General features: G+C 42.7%; 44 non-coding genes across 44 annotated transcripts; 33 read left to right on the forward strand and 11 right to left on the reverse strand.

Annotated features, from left to right (window-relative positions):
* Nucleotides 1-430: 430 nt before the first annotated feature.
* On the forward strand, nucleotides 431-502 carry TRNAG-UCC (transfer RNA glycine (anticodon UCC)). The gene has a single exon. It is a non-coding gene; the product is annotated as a tRNA-Gly (tRNA).
* A 695-nt stretch (nucleotides 503-1,197) lies between these two features.
* Nucleotides 1,198-1,270, forward strand: TRNAA-AGC (transfer RNA alanine (anticodon AGC)). The gene has a single exon. It is a non-coding gene; the product is annotated as a tRNA-Ala (tRNA).
* A 96-nt stretch (nucleotides 1,271-1,366) lies between these two features.
* TRNAY-GUA (transfer RNA tyrosine (anticodon GUA)) lies at nucleotides 1,367-1,452 on the forward strand. The gene is given in 2 exon segments: nucleotides 1,367-1,403; nucleotides 1,417-1,452. It is a non-coding gene; the product is annotated as a tRNA-Tyr (tRNA).
* A 144-nt stretch (nucleotides 1,453-1,596) lies between these two features.
* On the reverse strand, nucleotides 1,597-1,670 carry TRNAN-GUU (transfer RNA asparagine (anticodon GUU)). Its single transcript has one exon. It is a non-coding gene; the product is annotated as a tRNA-Asn (tRNA).
* A 536-nt stretch (nucleotides 1,671-2,206) lies between these two features.
* TRNAG-UCC (transfer RNA glycine (anticodon UCC)) lies at nucleotides 2,207-2,278 on the forward strand. The gene has a single exon. It is a non-coding gene; the product is annotated as a tRNA-Gly (tRNA).
* Nucleotides 2,279-2,962: 684 nt separating this feature from the next.
* Nucleotides 2,963-3,035, forward strand: TRNAA-AGC (transfer RNA alanine (anticodon AGC)). The gene has a single exon. It is a non-coding gene; the product is annotated as a tRNA-Ala (tRNA).
* Nucleotides 3,036-3,131: 96 nt separating this feature from the next.
* On the forward strand, nucleotides 3,132-3,217 carry TRNAY-GUA (transfer RNA tyrosine (anticodon GUA)). The gene is given in 2 exon segments: nucleotides 3,132-3,168; nucleotides 3,182-3,217. It is a non-coding gene; the product is annotated as a tRNA-Tyr (tRNA).
* A 157-nt stretch (nucleotides 3,218-3,374) lies between these two features.
* Nucleotides 3,375-3,448, reverse strand: TRNAN-GUU (transfer RNA asparagine (anticodon GUU)). Its single transcript has one exon. It is a non-coding gene; the product is annotated as a tRNA-Asn (tRNA).
* A 536-nt stretch (nucleotides 3,449-3,984) lies between these two features.
* TRNAG-UCC (transfer RNA glycine (anticodon UCC)) lies at nucleotides 3,985-4,056 on the forward strand. Its single transcript has one exon. It is a non-coding gene; the product is annotated as a tRNA-Gly (tRNA).
* Nucleotides 4,057-4,750: 694 nt separating this feature from the next.
* Nucleotides 4,751-4,823, forward strand: TRNAA-AGC (transfer RNA alanine (anticodon AGC)). Its single transcript has one exon. It is a non-coding gene; the product is annotated as a tRNA-Ala (tRNA).
* Nucleotides 4,824-4,919: 96 nt separating this feature from the next.
* TRNAY-GUA (transfer RNA tyrosine (anticodon GUA)) lies at nucleotides 4,920-5,005 on the forward strand. The gene is given in 2 exon segments: nucleotides 4,920-4,956; nucleotides 4,970-5,005. It is a non-coding gene; the product is annotated as a tRNA-Tyr (tRNA).
* A 144-nt stretch (nucleotides 5,006-5,149) lies between these two features.
* TRNAN-GUU (transfer RNA asparagine (anticodon GUU)) lies at nucleotides 5,150-5,223 on the reverse strand. The gene has a single exon. It is a non-coding gene; the product is annotated as a tRNA-Asn (tRNA).
* A 536-nt stretch (nucleotides 5,224-5,759) lies between these two features.
* On the forward strand, nucleotides 5,760-5,831 carry TRNAG-UCC (transfer RNA glycine (anticodon UCC)). The gene has a single exon. It is a non-coding gene; the product is annotated as a tRNA-Gly (tRNA).
* A 694-nt stretch (nucleotides 5,832-6,525) lies between these two features.
* Nucleotides 6,526-6,598, forward strand: TRNAA-AGC (transfer RNA alanine (anticodon AGC)). The gene has a single exon. It is a non-coding gene; the product is annotated as a tRNA-Ala (tRNA).
* A 96-nt stretch (nucleotides 6,599-6,694) lies between these two features.
* TRNAY-GUA (transfer RNA tyrosine (anticodon GUA)) lies at nucleotides 6,695-6,780 on the forward strand. The gene is given in 2 exon segments: nucleotides 6,695-6,731; nucleotides 6,745-6,780. It is a non-coding gene; the product is annotated as a tRNA-Tyr (tRNA).
* Nucleotides 6,781-6,924: 144 nt separating this feature from the next.
* Nucleotides 6,925-6,998, reverse strand: TRNAN-GUU (transfer RNA asparagine (anticodon GUU)). Its single transcript has one exon. It is a non-coding gene; the product is annotated as a tRNA-Asn (tRNA).
* Nucleotides 6,999-7,534: 536 nt separating this feature from the next.
* Nucleotides 7,535-7,606, forward strand: TRNAG-UCC (transfer RNA glycine (anticodon UCC)). Its single transcript has one exon. It is a non-coding gene; the product is annotated as a tRNA-Gly (tRNA).
* Nucleotides 7,607-8,300: 694 nt separating this feature from the next.
* Nucleotides 8,301-8,373, forward strand: TRNAA-AGC (transfer RNA alanine (anticodon AGC)). Its single transcript has one exon. It is a non-coding gene; the product is annotated as a tRNA-Ala (tRNA).
* Nucleotides 8,374-8,469: 96 nt separating this feature from the next.
* On the forward strand, nucleotides 8,470-8,555 carry TRNAY-GUA (transfer RNA tyrosine (anticodon GUA)). The gene is given in 2 exon segments: nucleotides 8,470-8,506; nucleotides 8,520-8,555. It is a non-coding gene; the product is annotated as a tRNA-Tyr (tRNA).
* A 144-nt stretch (nucleotides 8,556-8,699) lies between these two features.
* Nucleotides 8,700-8,773, reverse strand: TRNAN-GUU (transfer RNA asparagine (anticodon GUU)). The gene has a single exon. It is a non-coding gene; the product is annotated as a tRNA-Asn (tRNA).
* A 536-nt stretch (nucleotides 8,774-9,309) lies between these two features.
* TRNAG-UCC (transfer RNA glycine (anticodon UCC)) lies at nucleotides 9,310-9,381 on the forward strand. The gene has a single exon. It is a non-coding gene; the product is annotated as a tRNA-Gly (tRNA).
* A 695-nt stretch (nucleotides 9,382-10,076) lies between these two features.
* On the forward strand, nucleotides 10,077-10,149 carry TRNAA-AGC (transfer RNA alanine (anticodon AGC)). Its single transcript has one exon. It is a non-coding gene; the product is annotated as a tRNA-Ala (tRNA).
* Nucleotides 10,150-10,245: 96 nt separating this feature from the next.
* TRNAY-GUA (transfer RNA tyrosine (anticodon GUA)) lies at nucleotides 10,246-10,331 on the forward strand. The gene is given in 2 exon segments: nucleotides 10,246-10,282; nucleotides 10,296-10,331. It is a non-coding gene; the product is annotated as a tRNA-Tyr (tRNA).
* Nucleotides 10,332-10,475: 144 nt separating this feature from the next.
* TRNAN-GUU (transfer RNA asparagine (anticodon GUU)) lies at nucleotides 10,476-10,549 on the reverse strand. The gene has a single exon. It is a non-coding gene; the product is annotated as a tRNA-Asn (tRNA).
* Nucleotides 10,550-11,085: 536 nt separating this feature from the next.
* TRNAG-UCC (transfer RNA glycine (anticodon UCC)) lies at nucleotides 11,086-11,157 on the forward strand. Its single transcript has one exon. It is a non-coding gene; the product is annotated as a tRNA-Gly (tRNA).
* A 694-nt stretch (nucleotides 11,158-11,851) lies between these two features.
* TRNAA-AGC (transfer RNA alanine (anticodon AGC)) lies at nucleotides 11,852-11,924 on the forward strand. Its single transcript has one exon. It is a non-coding gene; the product is annotated as a tRNA-Ala (tRNA).
* Nucleotides 11,925-12,020: 96 nt separating this feature from the next.
* TRNAY-GUA (transfer RNA tyrosine (anticodon GUA)) lies at nucleotides 12,021-12,106 on the forward strand. Its single transcript is given in 2 exon segments — nucleotides 12,021-12,057; nucleotides 12,071-12,106. It is a non-coding gene; the product is annotated as a tRNA-Tyr (tRNA).
* Nucleotides 12,107-12,250: 144 nt separating this feature from the next.
* Nucleotides 12,251-12,324, reverse strand: TRNAN-GUU (transfer RNA asparagine (anticodon GUU)). Its single transcript has one exon. It is a non-coding gene; the product is annotated as a tRNA-Asn (tRNA).
* Nucleotides 12,325-12,860: 536 nt separating this feature from the next.
* On the forward strand, nucleotides 12,861-12,932 carry TRNAG-UCC (transfer RNA glycine (anticodon UCC)). The gene has a single exon. It is a non-coding gene; the product is annotated as a tRNA-Gly (tRNA).
* A 695-nt stretch (nucleotides 12,933-13,627) lies between these two features.
* TRNAA-AGC (transfer RNA alanine (anticodon AGC)) lies at nucleotides 13,628-13,700 on the forward strand. The gene has a single exon. It is a non-coding gene; the product is annotated as a tRNA-Ala (tRNA).
* A 96-nt stretch (nucleotides 13,701-13,796) lies between these two features.
* On the forward strand, nucleotides 13,797-13,882 carry TRNAY-GUA (transfer RNA tyrosine (anticodon GUA)). Its single transcript is given in 2 exon segments — nucleotides 13,797-13,833; nucleotides 13,847-13,882. It is a non-coding gene; the product is annotated as a tRNA-Tyr (tRNA).
* Nucleotides 13,883-14,026: 144 nt separating this feature from the next.
* On the reverse strand, nucleotides 14,027-14,100 carry TRNAN-GUU (transfer RNA asparagine (anticodon GUU)). The gene has a single exon. It is a non-coding gene; the product is annotated as a tRNA-Asn (tRNA).
* Nucleotides 14,101-14,636: 536 nt separating this feature from the next.
* On the forward strand, nucleotides 14,637-14,708 carry TRNAG-UCC (transfer RNA glycine (anticodon UCC)). The gene has a single exon. It is a non-coding gene; the product is annotated as a tRNA-Gly (tRNA).
* A 695-nt stretch (nucleotides 14,709-15,403) lies between these two features.
* TRNAA-AGC (transfer RNA alanine (anticodon AGC)) lies at nucleotides 15,404-15,476 on the forward strand. The gene has a single exon. It is a non-coding gene; the product is annotated as a tRNA-Ala (tRNA).
* A 96-nt stretch (nucleotides 15,477-15,572) lies between these two features.
* Nucleotides 15,573-15,658, forward strand: TRNAY-GUA (transfer RNA tyrosine (anticodon GUA)). The gene is given in 2 exon segments: nucleotides 15,573-15,609; nucleotides 15,623-15,658. It is a non-coding gene; the product is annotated as a tRNA-Tyr (tRNA).
* A 163-nt stretch (nucleotides 15,659-15,821) lies between these two features.
* On the reverse strand, nucleotides 15,822-15,895 carry TRNAN-GUU (transfer RNA asparagine (anticodon GUU)). Its single transcript has one exon. It is a non-coding gene; the product is annotated as a tRNA-Asn (tRNA).
* Nucleotides 15,896-16,431: 536 nt separating this feature from the next.
* On the forward strand, nucleotides 16,432-16,503 carry TRNAG-UCC (transfer RNA glycine (anticodon UCC)). Its single transcript has one exon. It is a non-coding gene; the product is annotated as a tRNA-Gly (tRNA).
* A 695-nt stretch (nucleotides 16,504-17,198) lies between these two features.
* TRNAA-AGC (transfer RNA alanine (anticodon AGC)) lies at nucleotides 17,199-17,271 on the forward strand. Its single transcript has one exon. It is a non-coding gene; the product is annotated as a tRNA-Ala (tRNA).
* Nucleotides 17,272-17,367: 96 nt separating this feature from the next.
* On the forward strand, nucleotides 17,368-17,453 carry TRNAY-GUA (transfer RNA tyrosine (anticodon GUA)). The gene is given in 2 exon segments: nucleotides 17,368-17,404; nucleotides 17,418-17,453. It is a non-coding gene; the product is annotated as a tRNA-Tyr (tRNA).
* Nucleotides 17,454-17,597: 144 nt separating this feature from the next.
* TRNAN-GUU (transfer RNA asparagine (anticodon GUU)) lies at nucleotides 17,598-17,671 on the reverse strand. Its single transcript has one exon. It is a non-coding gene; the product is annotated as a tRNA-Asn (tRNA).
* A 536-nt stretch (nucleotides 17,672-18,207) lies between these two features.
* Nucleotides 18,208-18,279, forward strand: TRNAG-UCC (transfer RNA glycine (anticodon UCC)). The gene has a single exon. It is a non-coding gene; the product is annotated as a tRNA-Gly (tRNA).
* A 694-nt stretch (nucleotides 18,280-18,973) lies between these two features.
* On the forward strand, nucleotides 18,974-19,046 carry TRNAA-AGC (transfer RNA alanine (anticodon AGC)). The gene has a single exon. It is a non-coding gene; the product is annotated as a tRNA-Ala (tRNA).
* A 96-nt stretch (nucleotides 19,047-19,142) lies between these two features.
* TRNAY-GUA (transfer RNA tyrosine (anticodon GUA)) lies at nucleotides 19,143-19,228 on the forward strand. Its single transcript is given in 2 exon segments — nucleotides 19,143-19,179; nucleotides 19,193-19,228. It is a non-coding gene; the product is annotated as a tRNA-Tyr (tRNA).
* Nucleotides 19,229-19,372: 144 nt separating this feature from the next.
* TRNAN-GUU (transfer RNA asparagine (anticodon GUU)) lies at nucleotides 19,373-19,446 on the reverse strand. Its single transcript has one exon. It is a non-coding gene; the product is annotated as a tRNA-Asn (tRNA).
* Between the last annotated feature and the right edge of the window lie 415 nt (nucleotides 19,447-19,861).

Below are 19,861 nucleotides of genomic sequence, written 5' to 3' on the forward strand. Positions count from 1 at the left end.
GTAATTAGACTTCAACTCTGAGCATCCTCCACCATAAGCAGAGTGGCGCAGCGGAAGCGTGCTGGGCCCATAACCCAGAGGTCGATGGATCGAAACCATCCTCTGCTAAACGGTTGTGTTTTATACTCTTCATCATTACATTTCCTCTAAATGCCCCTGTCTACAGCAAACCCTTTTGGCTCAAAAAAACACTGGTTAAAACCCTGAATCCCAGTTCAACTCGTGCCGCTAAAGGACCAGAAGGCCTTTACGACGTCTCAAAATTTTCTATAAACAAACCATAAAAGGTCAATGGTTCTCCTTGGGATTGTGCTACATCACAACTTTTTTCACTCTCCCCCAGTTTGATTCTCCATGTACTTAGAAAGGATTTGCTAGAACGTTTACTGTTATTGCAGAAAATGTAAAAAAAAAATGCGCGCTTACGTAAGCGTTGGTGGTATAGTGGTGAGCATAGCTGCCTTCCAAGCAGTTGACCCGGGTTCGATTCCCGGCCAACGCATGGTTTGCTTTTTCACCATTGGTGTTGCGTTTATTCTCTTTTAATGTTTTGTGTTCAAGCTCATGCTCTACTCTCTTCTTACAGTTTAGCAACCACAAAAAGGAGAAAAAAACGAAGAGAAGCGTTCTTAGCTTTTTCAACACTTCATCTAAACCATTTGCTGCTCATCAGTTATTGTTTGAAACTTAGTAGGGTTAGTCCGCAATACAAAAGCAATGCCAAGGTAAACATTGGTATTGTGCTGGTTGATGTAGCTTCTGTCAAAAGCAAACGCGTTTTGGCTCAAAAATTACTGGTCAAAACCCTGAATCCTGGATCAACTTGTGCCAAAGGACCAGAAGGCCTTCACGACCTCTCAGCAGTTTCTATAAACAAACAAAGCCATAAAAGGTCAATGGTTCTCTTTTGGGATTGTGCTACATCGCAACTTTTTTCTTCAAACTATGCAAGTTTTTTTCACTGTCCCCAATTTGATTCTCCATGTACATAGAAAGGGGTTGCTAGAAAGTTGCCCAACTGTATTTGTAGGGCACCAATCACGTTGTAGACTCCTTAAATGTTCTTCCAGTATGCAAAAATGGAATCCACACTTTAAAAAAAAAAAAAAAAAAAAAAAGCTTGCACTGGCATGTGTGATTGTATATGAAAATTGTGACCTGGTGTGACGTGAAACTGACGATATGTTTGCCAGGTTTGGGGGATTAGCTCAAGTGGTAGAGCGCTCGCTTAGCATGCGAGAGGTAGCGGGATCGATGCCCGCATTCTCCAATACTACCGCTGAATTCCTTTTTCGCTGGGTTGAATGAATCATTTTTACCACCTGCTCGTGGCACCCATGGCCAAACCTAGTGGGCTTTCAACAATCCTTCGATAGCTCAGCTGGTAGAGCGGAGGACTGTAGCTCTAAATTAGCAATCCTTAGGTCGCTGGTTCAATTCCGGCTCGAAGGAAGTTTTGTTTATCCTATCTCATCCAGAAGGTTTTTCTCCAGTTTGTCTCGTGAATTCAAAACATCGTCAGCAAAATGGCTTTTACTTGAGGGAGATGCTTAGCACAAATGCAAAAACTTCTTCAACTGAAGCAAAAGGGTGCAACGTCCCTGGGTGGACTCGAACCACCAACCTTTCGGTTAACAGCCGAACGCGCTAACCGATTGCGCCACAGAGACATGATTTTCAACAAAAACAAACATTTGCAAAGCACCAAGAATAATTTAGTTGCCAACAGATAAGAAATGGCTGATAAATTACATGACATAGACCAGAAGGCAGGCAGTAATTAGACTTCAACTCTGAGCATCCTCCACCATAAGCAGAGTGGCGCAGCGGAAGCGTGCTGAGCCCATAACCCAGAGGTCGATGGATCGAAACCATCCTCTGCTAAACGGTTGTGTTTTATACTCTTCATCATTACATTTCCTCTAAATGCCCCTGTCTACAGCAAACCCTTTTGGCTCAAAAAAACACTGGTTAAAACCCTGAATCCCAGTTCAACTCGTGCCGCTAAAGGACCAGAAGGCCTTTACGACGTCTCAAAATTTTCTATAAACAAACCATAAAAGGTCAATGGTTCTCCTTGGGATTGTGCTAGATCACAACTTTTTTCACTCTCCCCCAGTTTGATTCTCCATGTACTTAGAAAGGATTTGCTAGAACGTTTACTGTTATTGCAGAAAATGTAAAAAAAAAATGCGCGCTTACGTAAGCGTTGGTGGTATAGTGGTGAGCATAGCTGCCTTCCAAGCAGTTGACCCGGGTTCGATTCCCGGCCAACGCATGGCTTGCTTTTTCACCATTGGTGTTGCGTTTATTCTCTTTTAATGTTTTGTGTTCAAGCTCATGCTCTACTCTCTTCTTACAGTTTAGCAACCACAAAAAGGAGGAAAAAACGAAGAGAAGCGTTCTTAGCTTTTTCAACACTTCATCTAAACCATTTCCTGCTCATCAGTTATTGTTTGAAACTTAGTAGGGTTAGTCCGCAATGCCAAGGTAAACATTGGTATTGTGCTGGTTGGTGTAGCTTCTGTAAAAAGCAAACGCGTTTTGGCTCAAAAATTACTGGTCAAAACCCTGAATCCTGGATCAACTTGTGCCAAAGGACCAGAAGGCCTTCACGACCTCTCAGCAGTTTCTATAAACAAACAAAGCCATAAAAGGTCAATGGTTCTCTTTTGGGATTGTGCTACATCGCAACTTTTTTCTTCAAACTATGCAAGTTTTTTTCACTGTCCCCAATTTGATTCTCCATGTACATAGAAAGGGGTTGCTAGAAAGTTGCCCAACTGTATTTGTAGGGCACCAATCACGTTGTAGACTCCTTAAATGTTCTTCCAGTATGCAAAAATGGAATCCACACTTAAAAAAATAAAAAAAAAAAAAAAAGCTTGCACTGGCATGTGTGATTGTATATGAAAATTGTGACCTGGTGTGACGTGAAACTGACGATATGTTTGCCAGGTTTGGGGGATTAGCTCAAGTGGTAGAGCGCTCGCTTAGCATGCGAGAGGTAGCGGGATCGATGCCCGCATTCTCCAATACTACCGCTGAATTCCTTTTTCGCTGGGTTGAATGAATCATTTTTACCACCTGCTCGTGGCACCCATGGCCAAACCTAGTGGGCTTTCAACAATCCTTCGATAGCTCAGCTGGTAGAGCGGAGGACTGTAGCTCTAAATTAGCAATCCTTAGGTCGCTGGTTCAATTCCGGCTCGAAGGAAGTTTTGTTTATCCTATCTCATCCAGAAGGTTTTTCTCCAGTTTGTCTCGTGAATTCAAAACATCGTCAGCAAAATGGCTTTTACTTGAGGGAGATGCTTAGCACAAATGCAAAAACTTCTTCAACTGTAGCTTACTACTGAAGCAAAAGGGTGCAACGTCCCTGGGTGGACTCGAACCACCAACCTTTCGGTTAACAGCCGAACGCGCTAACCGATTGCGCCACAGAGACATGATTTTCAACAAAAACAAACATTTGCAAAGCACCAAGAATAATTTAGTTGCCAACAGATAAGAAATGGCTGATAAATTACATGACATAGACCAGAAGGCAGGCAGTAATTAGACTTCAACTCTGAGCATCCTCCACCATAAGCAGAGTGGCGCAGCGGAAGCGTGCTGGGCCCATAACCCAGAGGTCGATGGATCGAAACCATCCTCTGCTAAACGGTTGTGTTTTATACTCTTCATCATTACATTTCCTCTAAATGCCCCTGTCTACAGCAAACCCTTTTGGCTCAAAAAAACACTGGTTAAAACCCTGAATCCCAGTTCAACTCGTGCCGCTAAAGGACCAGAAGGCCTTTACGACGTCTCAAAATTTTCTATAAACAAACCATAAAAGGTCAATGGTTCTCCTTGGGATTGTGCTACATCACAACTTTTTTCACTCTCCCCCAGTTTGATTCTCCATGTACTTAGAAAGGATTTGCTAGAACGTTTACTGTTATTGCAGAAAATGTAAAAAAAAAAAGCGCGCTTACGTAAGCGTTGGTGGTATAGTGGTGAGCATAGCTGCCTTCCAAGCAGTTGACCCGGGTTCGATTCCCGGCCAACGCATGGCTTGCTTTTTCACCATTGGTGTTGCGTTTATTCTCTTTTAATGTTTTGTGTTCAAGCTCATGCTCTACTCTCTTCTTACAGTTTAGCAACCACAAAAAGGAGGAAAAAACGAAGAGAAGCGTTCTTAGCTTTTTCAACACTTCATCTAAACCATTTGCTGCTCATCAGTTATTGTTTGAAACTTAGTAGGGTTAGTCCGCAATACAAAAGCAATGCCAAGGTAAACATTGGTATTGTGCTGGTTGGTGTAGCTTCTGTCAAAAGCAAACGCGTTTTGGCTCAAAAATTACTGGTCAAAACCCTGAATCCTGGATCAACTTGTGCCAAAGGACCAGAAGGCCTTCACGACCTCTCAGCAGTTTCTATAAACAAACAAAGCCATAAAAGGTCAATGGTTCTCTTTTGGGATTGTGCTACATCGCAACTTTTTTCTTCAAACTATGCAAGTTTTTTTCACTGTCCCCAATTTGATTCTCCATGTACATAGAAAGGGGTTGCTAGAAAGTTGCCCAACTGTATTTGTAGGGCACCAATCACGTTGTAGACTCCTTAAATGTTCTTCCAGTATGCAAAAATGGAATCCACACTTAAAAAAAAAAAAAAAAAAAAAAAGCTTGCACTGGCATGTGTGATTGTATATGAAAAGTGTGACCTGGTGTGACGTGAAACTGACGATATGTTTGCCAGGTTTGGGGGATTAGCTCAAGTGGTAGAGCGCTCGCTTAGCATGCGAGAGGTAGCGGGATCGATGCCCGCATTCTCCAATACTACCGCTGAATTCCTTTTTCGCTGGGTTGAATGAATCATTTTTACCACCTGCTCGTGGCACCCATGGCCAAACCTAGTGGGCTTTCAACAATCCTTCGATAGCTCAGCTGGTAGAGCGGAGGACTGTAGCTCTAAATTAGCAATCCTTAGGTCGCTGGTTCAATTCCGGCTCGAAGGAAGTTTTGTTTATCCTATCTCATCCAGAAGGTTTTTCTCCAGTTTGTCTCGTGAATTCAAAACATCGTCAGCAAAATGGCTTTTACTTGAGGGAGATGCTTAGCACAAATGCAAAAACTTCTTCAACTGAAGCAAAAGGGTGCAACGTCCCTGGGTGGACTCGAACCACCAACCTTTCGGTTAACAGCCGAACGCGCTAACCGATTGCGCCACAGAGACATGATTTTCAACAAAAACAAACATTTGCAAAGCACCAAGAATAATTTAGTTGCCAACAGATAAGAAATGGCTGATAAATTACATGACATAGACCAGAAGGCAGGCAGTAATTAGACTTCAACTCTGAGCATCCTCCACCATAAGCAGAGTGGCGCAGCGGAAGCGTGCTGGGCCCATAACCCAGAGGTCGATGGATTGAAACCATCCTCTGCTAAACGGTTGTGTTTTATACTCTTCATCATTACATTTCCTCTAAATGCCCCTGTCTACAGCAAACCCTTTTGGCTCAAAAAAACACTGGTTAAAACCCTGAATCCCAGTTCAACTCGTGCCGCTAAAGGACCAGAAGGCCTTTACGACGTCTCAAAATTTTCTATAAACAAACCATAAAAGGTCAATGGTTCTCCTTGGGATTGTGCTACATCACAACTTTTTTCACTCTCCCCCAGTTTGATTCTCCATGTATTTAGAAAGGATTTGCTAGAACGTTTACTGTTATTGCAGAAAATGTAAAAAAAAAATGCACGCTTACGTAAGCGTTGGTGGTGTAGTGGTGAGCATAGCTGCCTTCCAAGCAGTTGACCCGGGTTCGATTCCCGGCCAACGCATGGCTTGCTTTTTCACCATTGGTGTTGCGTTTATTCTCTTTTAATGTTTTGTGTTCAAGCTCATGCTCTACTCTCTTCTTACAGTTTAGCAACCACAAAAAGGAGAAAAAAACGAAGAGAAGCGTTCTTAGCTTTTTCAACACTTCATCTAAACCATTTGCTGCTCATCAGTTATTGTTTGAAACTTAGTAGGGTTAGTCCGCAATACAAAAGCAATGCCAAGGTAAACATTGGTATTGTGCTGGTTGATGTAGCTTCTGTCAAAAGCAAACGCGTTTTGGCTCAAAAATTACTGGTCAAAACCCTGAATCCTGGATCAACTTGTGCCAAAGGACCAGAAGGCCTTCACGACCTCTCAGCAGTTTCTATAAACAAACAAAGCCATAAAAGGTCAATGGTTCTCTTTTGGGATTGTGCTACATCGCAACTTTTTTCTTCAAACTATGCAAGTTTTTTTCACTGTCCCCAATTTGATTCTCCATGTACATAGAAAGGGGTTGCTAGAAAGTTGCCCAACTGTATTTGTAGGGCACCAATCACGTTGTAGACTCCTTAAATGTTCTTCCAGTATGCAAAAATGGAATCCACACTTAAAAAAAAAAAAAAAAAAAAAAAGCTTGCACTGGCATGTGTGATTGTATATGAAAATTGTGACCTGGTGTGACGTGAAACTGACGATATGTTTGCCAGGTTTGGGGGATTAGCTCAAGTGGTAGAGCGCTCGCTTAGCATGCGAGAGGTAGCGGGATCGATGCCCGCATTCTCCAATACTACCGCTGAATTCCTTTTTCGCTGGGTTGAATGAATCATTTTTACCACCTGCTCGTGGCACCCATGGCCAAACCTAGTGGGCTTTCAACAATCCTTCGATAGCTCAGCTGGTAGAGCGGAGGACTGTAGCTCTAAATTAGCAATCCTTAGGTCGCTGGTTCAATTCCGGCTCGAAGGAAGTTTTGTTTATCCTATCTCATCCAGAAGGTTTTTCTCCAGTTTGTCTCGTGAATTCAAAACATCGTCAGCAAAATGGCTTTTACTTGAGGGAGATGCTTAGCACAAATGCAAAAACTTCTTCAACTGAAGCAAAAGGGTGCAACGTCCCTGGGTGGACTCGAACCACCAACCTTTCGGTTAACAGCCGAACGCGCTAACCGATTGCGCCACAGAGACATGATTTTCAACAAAAACAAACATTTGCAAAGCACCAAGAATAATTTAGTTGCCAACAGATAAGAAATGGCTGATAAATTACATGACATAGACCAGAAGGCAGGCAGTAATTAGACTTCAACTCTGAGCATCCTCCACCATAAGCAGAGTGGCGCAGCGGAAGCGTGCTGGGCCCATAACCCAGAGGTCGATGGATCGAAACCATCCTCTGCTAAACGGTTGTGTTTTATACTCTTCATCATTACATTTCCTCTAAATGCCCCTGTCTACAGCAAACCCTTTTGGCTCAAAAAAACACTGGTTAAAACCCTGAATCCCAGTTCAACTCGTGCCGCTAAAGGACCAGAAGGCCTTTACGACGTCTCAAAATTTTCTATAAACAAACCATAAAAGGTCAATGGTTCTCCTTGGGATTGTGCTACATCACAACTTTTTTCACTCTCCCCCAGTTTGATTCTCCATGTACTTAGAAAGGATTTGCTAGAACGTTTACTGTTATTGCAGAAAATGTAAAAAAAAAATGCGCGCTTACGTAAGCGTTGGTGGTATAGTGGTGAGCATAGCTGCCTTCCAAGCAGTTGACCCGGGTTCGATTCCCGGCCAACGCATGGCTTGCTTTTTCACCATTGGTGTTGCGTTTATTCTCTTTTAATGTTTTGTGTTCAAGCTCATGCTCTACTCTCTTCTTACAGTTTAGCAACCACAAAAAGGAGAAAAAAACGAAGAGAAGCGTTCTTAGCTTTTTCAACACTTCATCTAAACCATTTGCTGCTCATCAGTTATTGTTTGAAACTTAGTAGGGTTAGTCCGCAATACAAAAGCAATGCCAAGGTAAACATTGGTATTGTGCTGGTTGATGTAGCTTCTGTCAAAAGCAAACGCGTTTTGGCTCAAAAATTACTGGTCAAAACCCTGAATCCTGGATCAACTTGTGCCAAAGGACCAGAAGGCCTTCACGACCTCTCAGCAGTTTCTATAAACAAACAAAGCCATAAAAGGTCAATGGTTCTCTTTTGGGATTGTGCTACATCGCAACTTTTTTCTTCAAACTATGCAAGTTTTTTTCACTGTCCCCAATTTGATTCTCCATGTACATAGAAAGGGGTTGCTAGAAAGTTGCCCAACTGTATTTGTAGGGCACCAATCACGTTGTAGACTCCTTAAATGTTCTTCCAGTATGCAAAAATGGAATCCACACTTAAAAAAAAAAAAAAAAAAAAAAAGCTTGCACTGGCATGTGTGATTGTATATGAAAATTGTGACCTGGTGTGACGTGAAACTGACAATATGTTTGCCAGGTTTGGGGGATTAGCTCAAGTGGTAGAGCGCTCGCTTAGCATGCGAGAGGTAGCGGGATCGATGCCCGCATTCTCCAATACTACCGCTGAATTCCTTTTTCGCTGGGTTGAATGAATCATTTTTACCACCTGCTCGTGGCACCCATGGCCAAACCTAGTGGGCTTTCAACAATCCTTCGATAGCTCAGCTGGTAGAGCGGAGGACTGTAGCTCTAAATTAGCAATCCTTAGGTCGCTGGTTCAATTCCGGCTCGAAGGAAGTTTTGTTTATCCTATCTCATCCAGAAGGTTTTTCTCCAGTTTGTCTCGTGAATTCAAAACATCGTCAGCAAAATGGCTTTTACTTGAGGGAGATGCTTAGCACAAATGCAAAAACTTCTTCAACTGAAGCAAAAGGGTGCAACGTCCCTGGGTGGACTCGAACCACCAACCTTTCGGTTAACAGCCGAACGCGCTAACCGATTGCGCCACAGAGACATGATTTTCAACAAAAACAAACATTTGCAAAGCACCAAGAATAATTTAGTTGCCAACAGATAAGAAATGGCTGATAAATTACATGACATAGACCAGAAGGCAGGCAGTAATTAGACTTCAACTCTGAGCATCCTCCACCATAAGCAGAGTGGCGCAGCGGAAGCGTGCTGGGCCCATAACCCAGAGGTCGATGGATCGAAACCATCCTCTGCTAAACGGTTGTGTTTTATACTCTTCATCATTACATTTCCTCTAAATGCCCCTGTCTACAGCAAACCCTTTTGGCTCAAAAAAACACTGGTTAAAACCCTGAATCCCAGTTCAACTCGTGCCGCTAAAGGACCAGAAGGCCTTTACGATGTCTCAAAATTTTCTATAAACAAACCATAAAAGGTCAATGGTTCTCCTTGGGATTGTGCTACATCACAACTTTTTTCACTCTCCCCCAGTTTGATTCTCCATGTACTTAGAAAGGATTTGCTAGAACGTTTACTGTTATTGCAGAAAATGTAAAAAAAAAATGCGCGCTTACGTAAGCGTTGGTGGTATAGTGGTGAGCATAGCTGCCTTCCAAGCAGTTGACCCGGGTTCGATTCCCGGCCAACGCATGGCTTGCTTTTTCACCATTGGTGTTGCGTTTATTCTCTTTTAATGTTTTGTGTTCAAGCTCATGCTCTACTCTCTTCTTACAGTTTAGCAACCACAAAAAGGAGAAAAAAACGAAGAGAAGCGTTCTTAGCTTTTTCAACACTTCATCTAAACCATTTGCTGCTCATCAGTTATTGTTTGAAACTTAGTAGGGTTAGTCCGCAATACAAAAGCAATGCCAAGGTAAACATTGGTATTGTGCTGGTTGATGTAGCTTCTGTCAAAAGCAAACGCGTTTTGGCTCAAAAATTACTGGTCAAAACCCTGAATCCTGGATCAACTTGTGCCAAAGGACCAGAAGGCCTTCACGACCTCTCAGCAGTTTCTATAAACAAACAAAGCCATAAAAGGTCAATGGTTCTCTTTTGGGATTGTGCTACATCGCAACTTTTTTCTTCAAACTATGCAAGTTTTTTTCACTGTCCCCAATTTGATTCTCCATGTACATAGAAAGGGGTTGCTAGAAAGTTGCCCAACTGTATTTGTAGGGCACCAATCACGTTGTAGACTCCTTAAATGTTCTTCCAGTATGCAAAAATGGAATCCACACTTTAAAAAAAAAAAAAAAAAAAAAAAGCTTGCACTGGCATGTGTGATTGTATATGAAAATTGTGACCTGGTGTGACGTGAAACTGACGATATGTTTGCCAGGTTTGGGGGATTAGCTCAAGTGGTAGAGCGCTCGCTTAGCATGCGAGAGGTAGCGGGATCGATGCCCGCATTCTCCAATACTACCGCTGAATTCCTTTTTCGCTGGGTTGAATGAATCATTTTTACCACCTGCTCGTGGCACCCATGGCCAAACCTAGTGGGCTTTCAACAATCCTTCGATAGCTCAGCTGGTAGAGCGGAGGACTGTAGCTCTAAATTAGCAATCCTTAGGTCGCTGGTTCAATTCCGGCTCGAAGGAAGTTTTGTTTATCCTATCTCATCCAGAAGGTTTTTCTCCAGTTTGTCTCGTGAATTCAAAACATCGTCAGCAAAATGGCTTTTACTTGAGGGAGATGCTTAGCACAAATGCAAAAACTTCTTCAACTGAAGCAAAAGGGTGCAACGTCCCTGGGTGGACTCGAACCACCAACCTTTCGGTTAACAGCCGAACGCGCTAACCGATTGCGCCACAGAGACATGATTTTCAACAAAAACAAACATTTGCAAAGCACCAAGAATAATTTAGTTGCCAACAGATAAGAAATGGCTGATAAATTACATGACATAGACCAGAAGGCAGGCAGTAATTAGACTTCAACTCTGAGCATCCTCCACCATAAGCAGAGTGGCGCAGCGGAAGCGTGCTGGGCCCATAACCCAGAGGTCGATGGATCGAAACCATCCTCTGCTAAACGGTTGTGTTTTATACTCTTCATCATTACATTTCCTCTAAATGCCCCTGTCTACAGCAAACCCTTTTGGCTCAAAAAAACACTGGTTAAAACCCTGAATCCCAGTTCAACTCGTGCCGCTAAAGGACCAGAAGGCCTTTACGACGTCTCAAAATTTTCTATAAACAAACCATAAAAGGTCAATGGTTCTCCTTGGGATTGTGCTACATCACAACTTTTTTCACTCTCCCCCAGTTTGATTCTCCATGTACTTAGAAAGGATTTGCTAGAACGTTTACTGTTATTGCAGAAAATGTAAAAAAAAAATGCGCGCTTACGTAAGCGTTGGTGGTATAGTGGTGAGCATAGCTGCCTTCCAAGCAGTTGACCCGGGTTCGATTCCCGGCCAACGCATGGCTTGCTTTTTCACCATTGGTGTTGCGTTTATTCTCTTTTAATGTTTTGTGTTCAAGCTCATGCTCTACTCTCTTCTTACAGTTTAGCAACCACAAAAAGGAGAAAAAAACGAAGAGAAGCGTTCTTAGCTTTTTCAACACTTCATCTAAACCATTTGCTGCTCATCAGTTATTGTTTGAAACTTAGTAGGGTTAGTCCGCAATACAAAAGCAATGCCAAGGTAAACATTGGTATTGTGCTGGTTGATGTAGCTTCTGTCAAAAGCAAACGCGTTTTGGCTCAAAAATTACTGGTCAAAACCCTGAATCCTGGATCAACTTGTGCCAAAGGACCAGAAGGCCTTCACGACCTCTCAGCAGTTTCTATAAACAAACAAAGCCATAAAAGGTCAATGGTTCTCTTTTGGGATTGTGCTACATCGCAACTTTTTTCTTCAAACTATGCAAGTTTTTTTCACTGTCCCCAATTTGATTCTCCATGTACATAGAAAGGGGTTGCTAGAAAGTTGCCCAACTGTATTTGTAGGGCACCAATCACGTTGTAGACTCCTTAAATGTTCTTCCAGTATGCAAAAATGGAATCCACACTTAAAAAAAAAAAAAAAAAAAAAAAGCTTGCACTGGCATGTGTGATTGTATATGAAAATTGTGACCTGGTGTGACGTGAAACTGACGATATGTTTGCCAGGTTTGGGGGATTAGCTCAAGTGGTAGAGCGCTCGCTTAGCATGCGAGAGGTAGCGGGATCGATGCCCGCATTCTCCAATACTACCGCTGAATTCCTTTTTCGCTGGGTTGAATGAATCATTTTTACCACCTGCTCGTGGCACCCATGGCCAAACCTAGTGGGCTTTCAACAATCCTTCGATAGCTCAGCTGGTAGAGCGGAGGACTGTAGCTCTAAATTAGCAATCCTTAGGTCGCTGGTTCAATTCCGGCTCGAAGGAAGTTTTGTTTATCCTATCTCATCCAGAAGGTTTTTCTCCAGTTTGTCTCGTGAATTCAAAACATCGTCAGCAAAATGGCTTTTACTTGAGGGAGATGCTTAGCACAAATGCAAAAACTTCTTCAACTGAAGCAAAAGGGTGCAACGTCCCTGGGTGGACTCGAACCACCAACCTTTCGGTTAACAGCCGAACGCGCTAACCGATTGCGCCACAGAGACATGATTTTCAACAAAAACAAACATTTGCAAAGCACCAAGAATAATTTAGTTGCCAACAGATAAGAAATGGCTGATAAATTACATGACATAGACCAGAAGGCAGGCAGTAATTAGACTTCAACTCTGAGCATCCTCCACCATAAGCAGAGTGGCGCAGCGGAAGCGTGCTGGGCCCATAACCCAGAGGTCGATGGATCGAAACCATCCTCTGCTAAACGGTTGTGTTTTATACTCTTCATCATTACATTTCCTCTAAATGCCCCTGTCTACAGCAAACCCTTTTGGCTCAAAAAAACACTGGTTAAAACCCTGAATCCCAGTTCAACTCGTGCCGCTAAAGGACCAGAAGGCCTTTACGACGTCTCAAAATTTTCTATAAACAAACCATAAAAGGTCAATGGTTCTCCTTGGGATTGTGCTACATCACAACTTTTTTCACTCTCCCCCAGTTTGATTCTCCATGTACTTAGAAAGGATTTGCTAGAACGTTTACTGTTATTGCAGAAAATGTAAAAAAAAAATGCGCGCTTACGTAAGCGTTGGTGGTATAGTGGTGAGCATAGCTGCCTTCCAAGCAGTTGACCCGGGTTCGATTCCCGGCCAACGCATGGCTTGCTTTTTCACCATTGGTGTTGCGTTTATTCTCTTTTAATGTTTTGTGTTCAAGCTCATGCTCTACTCTCTTCTTACAGTTTAGCAACCACAAAAAGGAGAAAAAAACGAAGAGAAGCGTTCTTAGCTTTTTCAACACTTCATCTAAACCATTTGCTGCTCATCAGTTATTGTTTGAAACTTAGTAGGGTTAGTCCGCAATACAAAAGCAATGCCAAGGTAAACATTGGTATTGTGCTGGTTGATGTAGCTTCTGTCAAAAGCAAACGCGTTTTGGCTCAAAAATTACTGGTCAAAACCCTGAATCCTGGATCAACTTGTGCCAAAGGACCAGAAGGCCTTCACGACCTCTCAGCAGTTTCTATAAACAAACAAAGCCATAAAAGGTCAATGGTTCTCTTTTGGGATTGTGCTACATCGCAACTTTTTTCTTCAAACTATGCAAGTTTTTTTCACTGTCCCCAATTTGATTCTCCATGTACATAGAAAGGGGTTGCTAGAAAGTTGCCCAACTGTATTTGTAGGGCACCAATCACGTTGTAGACTCCTTAAATGTTCTTCCAGTATGCAAAAATGGAATCCACACTTTAAAAAAAAAAAAAAAAAAAAAAAGCTTGCACTGGCATGTGTGATTGTATATGAAAATTGTGACCTGGTGTGACGTGAAACTGACGATATGTTTGCCAGGTTTGGGGGATTAGCTCAAGTGGTAGAGCGCTCGCTTAGCATGCGAGAGGTAGCGGGATCGATGCCCGCATTCTCCAATACTACCGCTGAATTCCTTTTTCGCTGGGTTGAATGAATCATTTTTACCACCTGCTCGTGGCACCCATGGCCAAACCTAGTGGGCTTTCAACAATCCTTCGATAGCTCAGCTGGTAGAGCGGAGGACTGTAGCTCTAAATTAGCAATCCTTAGGTCGCTGGTTCAATTCCGGCTCGAAGGAAGTTTTGTTTATCCTATCTCATCCAGAAGGTTTTTCTCCAGTTTGTCTCGTGAATTCAAAACATCGTCAGCAAAATGGCTTTTACTTGAGGGAGATGCTTAGCACAAATGCAAAAACTTCTTCAACTGAAGCAAAAGGGTGCAACGTCCCTGGGTGGACTCGAACCACCAACCTTTCGGTTAACAGCCGAACGCGCTAACCAATTGCGCCACAGAGACATGATTTTCAACAAAAACAAACATTTGCAAAGCACCAAGAATAATTTAGTTGCCAACAGATAAGAAATGGCTGATAAATTACATGACATAGACCAGAAGGCAGGCAGTAATTAGACTTCAACTCTGAGCATCCTCCACCATAAGCAGAGTGGCGCAGCGGAAGCGTGCTGGGCCCATAACCCAGAGGTCGATGGATCGAAACCATCCTCTGCTAAACGGTTGTGTTTTATACTCTTCATCATTACATTTCCTCTAAATGCCCCTGTCTACAGCAAACCCTTTTGGCTCAAAAAAACACTGGTTAAAACCCTGAATCCCAGTTCAACTCGTGCCGCTAAAGGACCAGAAGGCCTTTACGATGTCTCAAAATTTTCTATAAACAAACCATAAAAGGTCAATGGTTCTCCTTGGGATTGTGCTACATCACAACTTTTTTCACTCTCCCCCAGTTTGATTCTCCATGTACTTAGAAAGGATTTGCTAGAACGTTTACTGTTATTGCAGAAAATGTAAAAAAAAAATGCGCGCTTACGTAAGCGTTGGTGGTATAGTGGTGAGCATAGCTGCCTTCCAAGCAGTTGACCCGGGTTCGATTCCCGGCCAACGCATGGCTTGCTTTTTCACCATTGGTGTTGCGTTTATTCTCTTTTAATGTTTTGTGTTCAAGCTCATGCTCTACTCTCTTCTTACAGTTTAGCAACCACAAAAAGGAGAAAAAAACGAAGAGAAGCGTTCTTAGCTTTTTCAACACTTCATCTAAACCATTTGCTGCTCATCAGTTATTGTTTGAAACTTAGTAGGGTTAGTCCGCAATACAAAAGCAATGCCAAGGTAAACATTGGTATTGTGCTGGTTGATGTAGCTTCTGTCAAAAGCAAACGCGTTTTGGCTCAAAAATTACTGGTCAAAACCCTGAATCCTGGATCAACTTGTGCCAAAGGACCAGAAGGCCTTCACGACCTCTCAGCAGTTTCTATAAACAAACAAAGCCATAAAAGGTCAATGGTTCTCTTTTGGGATTGTGCTACATCGCAACTTTTTTCTTCAAACTATGCAAGTTTTTTTCACTGTCCCCAATTTGATTCTCCATGTACATAGAAAGGGGTTGCTAGAAAGTTGCCCAACTGTATTTGTAGGGCACCAATCACGTTGTAGACTCCTTAAATGTTCTTCCAGTATGCAAAAATGGAATCCACACTTTAAAAAAAAAAAAAAAAAAAAAAAGCTTGCACTGGCATGTGTGATTGTATATGAAAATTGTGACCTGGTGTGACGTGAAACTGACGATATGTTTGCCAGGTTTGGGGGATTAGCTCAAGTGGTAGAGCGCTCGCTTAGCATGCGAGAGGTAGCGGGATCGATGCCCGCATTCTCCAATACTACCGCTGAATTCCTTTTTCGCTGGGTTGAATGAATCATTTTTACCACCTGCTCGTGGCACCCATGGCCAAACCTAGTGGGCTTTCAACAATCCTTCGATAGCTCAGCTGGTAGAGCGGAGGACTGTAGCTCTAAATTAGCAATCCTTAGGTCGCTGGTTCAATTCCGGCTCGAAGGAAGTTTTGTTTATCCTATCTCATCCAGAAGGTTTTTCTCCAGTTTGTCTCGTGAATTCAAAACATCGTCAGCAAAATGGCTTTTACTTGAGGGAGATGCTTTTACTTGAGGGAGATGCTTAGCACAAATGCAAAAACTTCTTCAACTGAAGCAAAAGGGTGCAACGTCCCTGGGTGGACTCGAACCACCAACCTTTCGGTTAACAGCCGAACGCGCTAACCGATTGCGCCACAGAGACATGATTTTCAACAAAAACAAACATTTGCAAAGCACCAAGAATAATTTAGTTGCCAACAGATAAGAAATGGCTGATAAATTACATGACATAGACCAGAAGGCAGGCAGTAATTAGACTTCAACTCTGAGCATCCTCCACCATAAGCAGAGTGGCGCAGCGGAAGCGTGCTGGGCCCATAACCCAGAGGTCGATGGATCGAAACCATCCTCTGCTAAACGGTTGTGTTTTATACTCTTCATCATTACATTTCCTCTAAATGCCCCTGTCTACAGCAAACCCTTTTGGCTCAAAAAAACACTGGTTAAAACCCTGAATCCCAGTTCAACTCGTGCCGCTAAAGGACCAGAAGGCCTTTACGATGTCTCAAAATTTTCTATAAACAAACCATAAAAGGTCAATGGTTCTCCTTGGGATTGTGCTACATCACAACTTTTTTCACTCTCCCCCAGTTTGATTCTCCATGTACTTAGAAAGGATTTGCTAGAACGTTTACTGTTATTGCAGAAAATGTAAAAAAAAAATGCGCGCTTACGTAAGCGTTGGTGGTATAGTGGTGAGCATAGCTGCCTTCCAAGCAGTTGACCCGGGTTCGATTCCCGGCCAACGCATGGCTTGCTTTTTCACCATTGGTGTTGCGTTTATTCTCTTTTAATGTTTTGTGTTCAAGCTCATGCTCTACTCTCTTCTTACAGTTTAGCAACCACAAAAAGGAGAAAAAAACGAAGAGAAGCGTTCTTAGCTTTTTCAACACTTCATCTAAACCATTTGCTGCTCATCAGTTATTGTTTGAAACTTAGTAGGGTTAGTCCGCAATACAAAAGCAATGCCAAGGTAAACATTGGTATTGTGCTGGTTGATGTAGCTTCTGTCAAAAGCAAACGCGTTTTGGCTCAAAAATTACTGGTCAAAACCCTGAATCCTGGATCAACTTGTGCCAAAGGACCAGAAGGCCTTCACGACCTCTCAGCAGTTTCTATAAACAAACAAAGCCATAAAAGGTCAATGGTTCTCTTTTGGGATTGTGCTACATCGCAACTTTTTTCTTCAAACTATGCAAGTTTTTTTCACTGTCCCCAATTTGATTCTCCATGTACATAGAAAGGGGTTGCTAGAAAGTTGCCCAACTGTATTTGTAGGGCACCAATCACGTTGTAGACTCCTTAAATGTTCTTCCAGTATGCAAAAATGGAATCCACACTTTAAAAAAAAAAAAAAAAAAAAAAAGCTTGCACTGGCATGTGTGATTGTATATGAAAATTGTGACCTGGTGTGACGTGAAACTGACGATATGTTTGCCAGGTTTGGGGGATTAGCTCAAGTGGTAGAGCGCTCGCTTAGCATGCGAGAGGTAGCGGGATCGATCCCCGCATTCTCCAATACTACCGCTGAATTCCTTTTTCGCTGGGTTGAATGAATCATTTTTACCACCTGCTCGTGGCACCCATGGCCAAACCTAGTGGGCTTTCAACAATCCTTCGATAGCTCAGCTGGTAGAGCGGAGGACTGTAGCTCTAAATTAGCAATCCTTAGGTCGCTGGTTCAATTCCGGCTCGAAGGAAGTTTTGTTTATCCTATCTCATCCAGAAGGTTTTTCTCCAGTTTGTCTCGTGAATTCAAAACATCGTCAGCAAAATGGCTTTTACTTGAGGGAGATGCTTAGCACAAATGCAAAAACTTCTTCAACTGAAGCAAAAGGGTGCAACGTCCCTGGGTGGACTCGAACCACCAACCTTTCGGTTAACAGCCGAACGCGCTAACCGATTGCGCCACAGAGACATGATTTTCAACAAAAACAAACATTTGCAAAGCACCAAGAATAATTTAGTTGCCAACAGATAAGAAATGGCTGATAAATTACATGACATAGACCAGAAGGCAGGCAGTAATTAGACTTCAACTCTGAGCATCCTCCACCATAAGCAGAGTGGCGCAGCGGAAGCGTGCTGGGCCCATAACCCAGAGGTCGATGGATCGAAACCATCCTCTGCTAAACGGTTGTGTTTTATACTCTTCATCATTACATTTCCTCTAAATGCCCCTGTCTACAGCAAACCCTTTTGGCTCAAAAAAACACTGGTTAAAACCCTGAATCCCAGTTCAACTCGTGCCGCTAAAGGACCAGAAGGCCTTTACGACGTCTCAAAATTTTCTATAAACAAACCATAAAAGGTCAATGGTTCTCCTTGGGATTGTGCTACATCACAACTTTTTTCACTCTCCCCCAGTTTGATTCTCCATGTACTTAGAAAGGATTTGCTAGAACGTTTACTGTTATTGCAGAAAATGTAAAAAAAAAATGCGCGCTTACGTAAGCGTTGGTGGTATAGTGGTGAGCATAGCTGCCTTCCAAGCAGTTGACCCGGGTTCGATTCCCGGCCAACGCATGGCTTGCTTTTTCACCATTGGTGTTGCGTTTATTCTCTTTTAATGTTTTGTGTTCAAGCTCATGCTCTACTCTCTTCTTACAGTTTAGCAACCACAAAAAGGAGAAAAAAACGAAGAGAAGCGTTCTTAGCTTTTTCAACACTTCATCTAAACCATTTGCTGCTCATCAGTTATTGTTTGAAACTTAGTAGGGTTAGTCCGCAATACAAAAGCAATGCCAAGGTAAACATTGGTATTGTGCTGGTTGGTGTAGCTTCTGTCAAAAGCAAACGCGTTTTGGCTCAAAAATTACTGGTCAAAACCCTGAATCCTGGATCAACTTGTGCCAAAGGACCAGAAGGCCTTCACGACCTCTCAGCAGTTTCTATAAACAAACAAAGCCATAAAAGGTCAATGGTTCTCTTTTGGGATTGTGCTACATCGCAACTTTTTTCTTCAAACTATGCAAGTTTTTTTCACTGTCCCCAATTTGATTCTCCATGTACATAGAAAGGGGTTGCTAGAAAGTTGCCCAACTGTATTTGTAGGGCACCAATCACGTTGTAGACTCCTTAAATGTTCTTCCAGTATGCAAAAATGGAATCCACACTTAAAAAAAAAAAAAAAAAAAAAAAGCTTGCACTGGCATGTGTGATTGTATATGAAAATTGTGACCTGGTGTGACGTGAAACTGACGATATGTTTGCCAGGTTTGGGGGATTAGCTCAAGTGGTAGAGCGCTCGCTTAGCATGCGAGAGGTAGCGGGATCGATGCCCGCATTCTCCAATACTACCGCTGAATTCCTTTTTCGCTGGGTTGAATGAATCATTTTTACCACCTGCTCGTGGCACCCATGGCCAAACCTAGTGGGCTTTCAACAATCCTTCGATAGCTCAGCTGGTAGAGCGGAGGACTGTAGCTCTAAATTAGCAATCCTTAGGTCGCTGGTTCAATTCCGGCTCGAAGGAAGTTTTGTTTATCCTATCTCATCCAGAAGGTTTTTCTCCAGTTTGTCTCGTGAATTCAAAACATCGTCAGCAAAATGGCTTTTACTTGAGGGAGATGCTTAGCACAAATGCAAAAACTTCTTCAACTGAAGCAAAAGGGTGCAACGTCCCTGGGTGGACTCGAACCACCAACCTTTCGGTTAACAGCCGAACGCGCTAACCGATTGCGCCACAGAGACATGATTTTCAACAAAAACAAACATTTGCAAAGCACCAAGAATAATTTAGTTGCCAACAGATAAGAAATGGCTGATAAATTACATGACATAGACCAGAAGGCAGGCAGTAATTAGACTTCAACTCTGAGCATCCTCCACCATAAGCAGAGTGGCGCAGCGGAAGCGTGCTGGGCCCATAACCCAGAGGTCGATGGATCGAAACCATCCTCTGCTAAACGGTTGTGTTTTATACTCTTCATCATTACATTTCCTCTAAATGCCCCTGTCTACAGCAAACCCTTTTGGCTCAAAAAAACACTGGTTAAAACCCTGAATCCCAGTTCAACTCGTGCCGCTAAAGGACCAGAAGGCCTTTACGACATCTCAAAATTTTCTATAAACAAACCATAAAAGGTCAATGGTTCTCCTTGGGATT

Source organism: Ranitomeya imitator, chromosome 5 (assembly GCF_032444005.1).
Source record: "Ranitomeya imitator isolate aRanImi1 chromosome 5, aRanImi1.pri, whole genome shotgun sequence".
Lineage (NCBI taxonomy): Eukaryota > Metazoa > Chordata > Amphibia > Anura > Dendrobatidae > Ranitomeya > Ranitomeya imitator.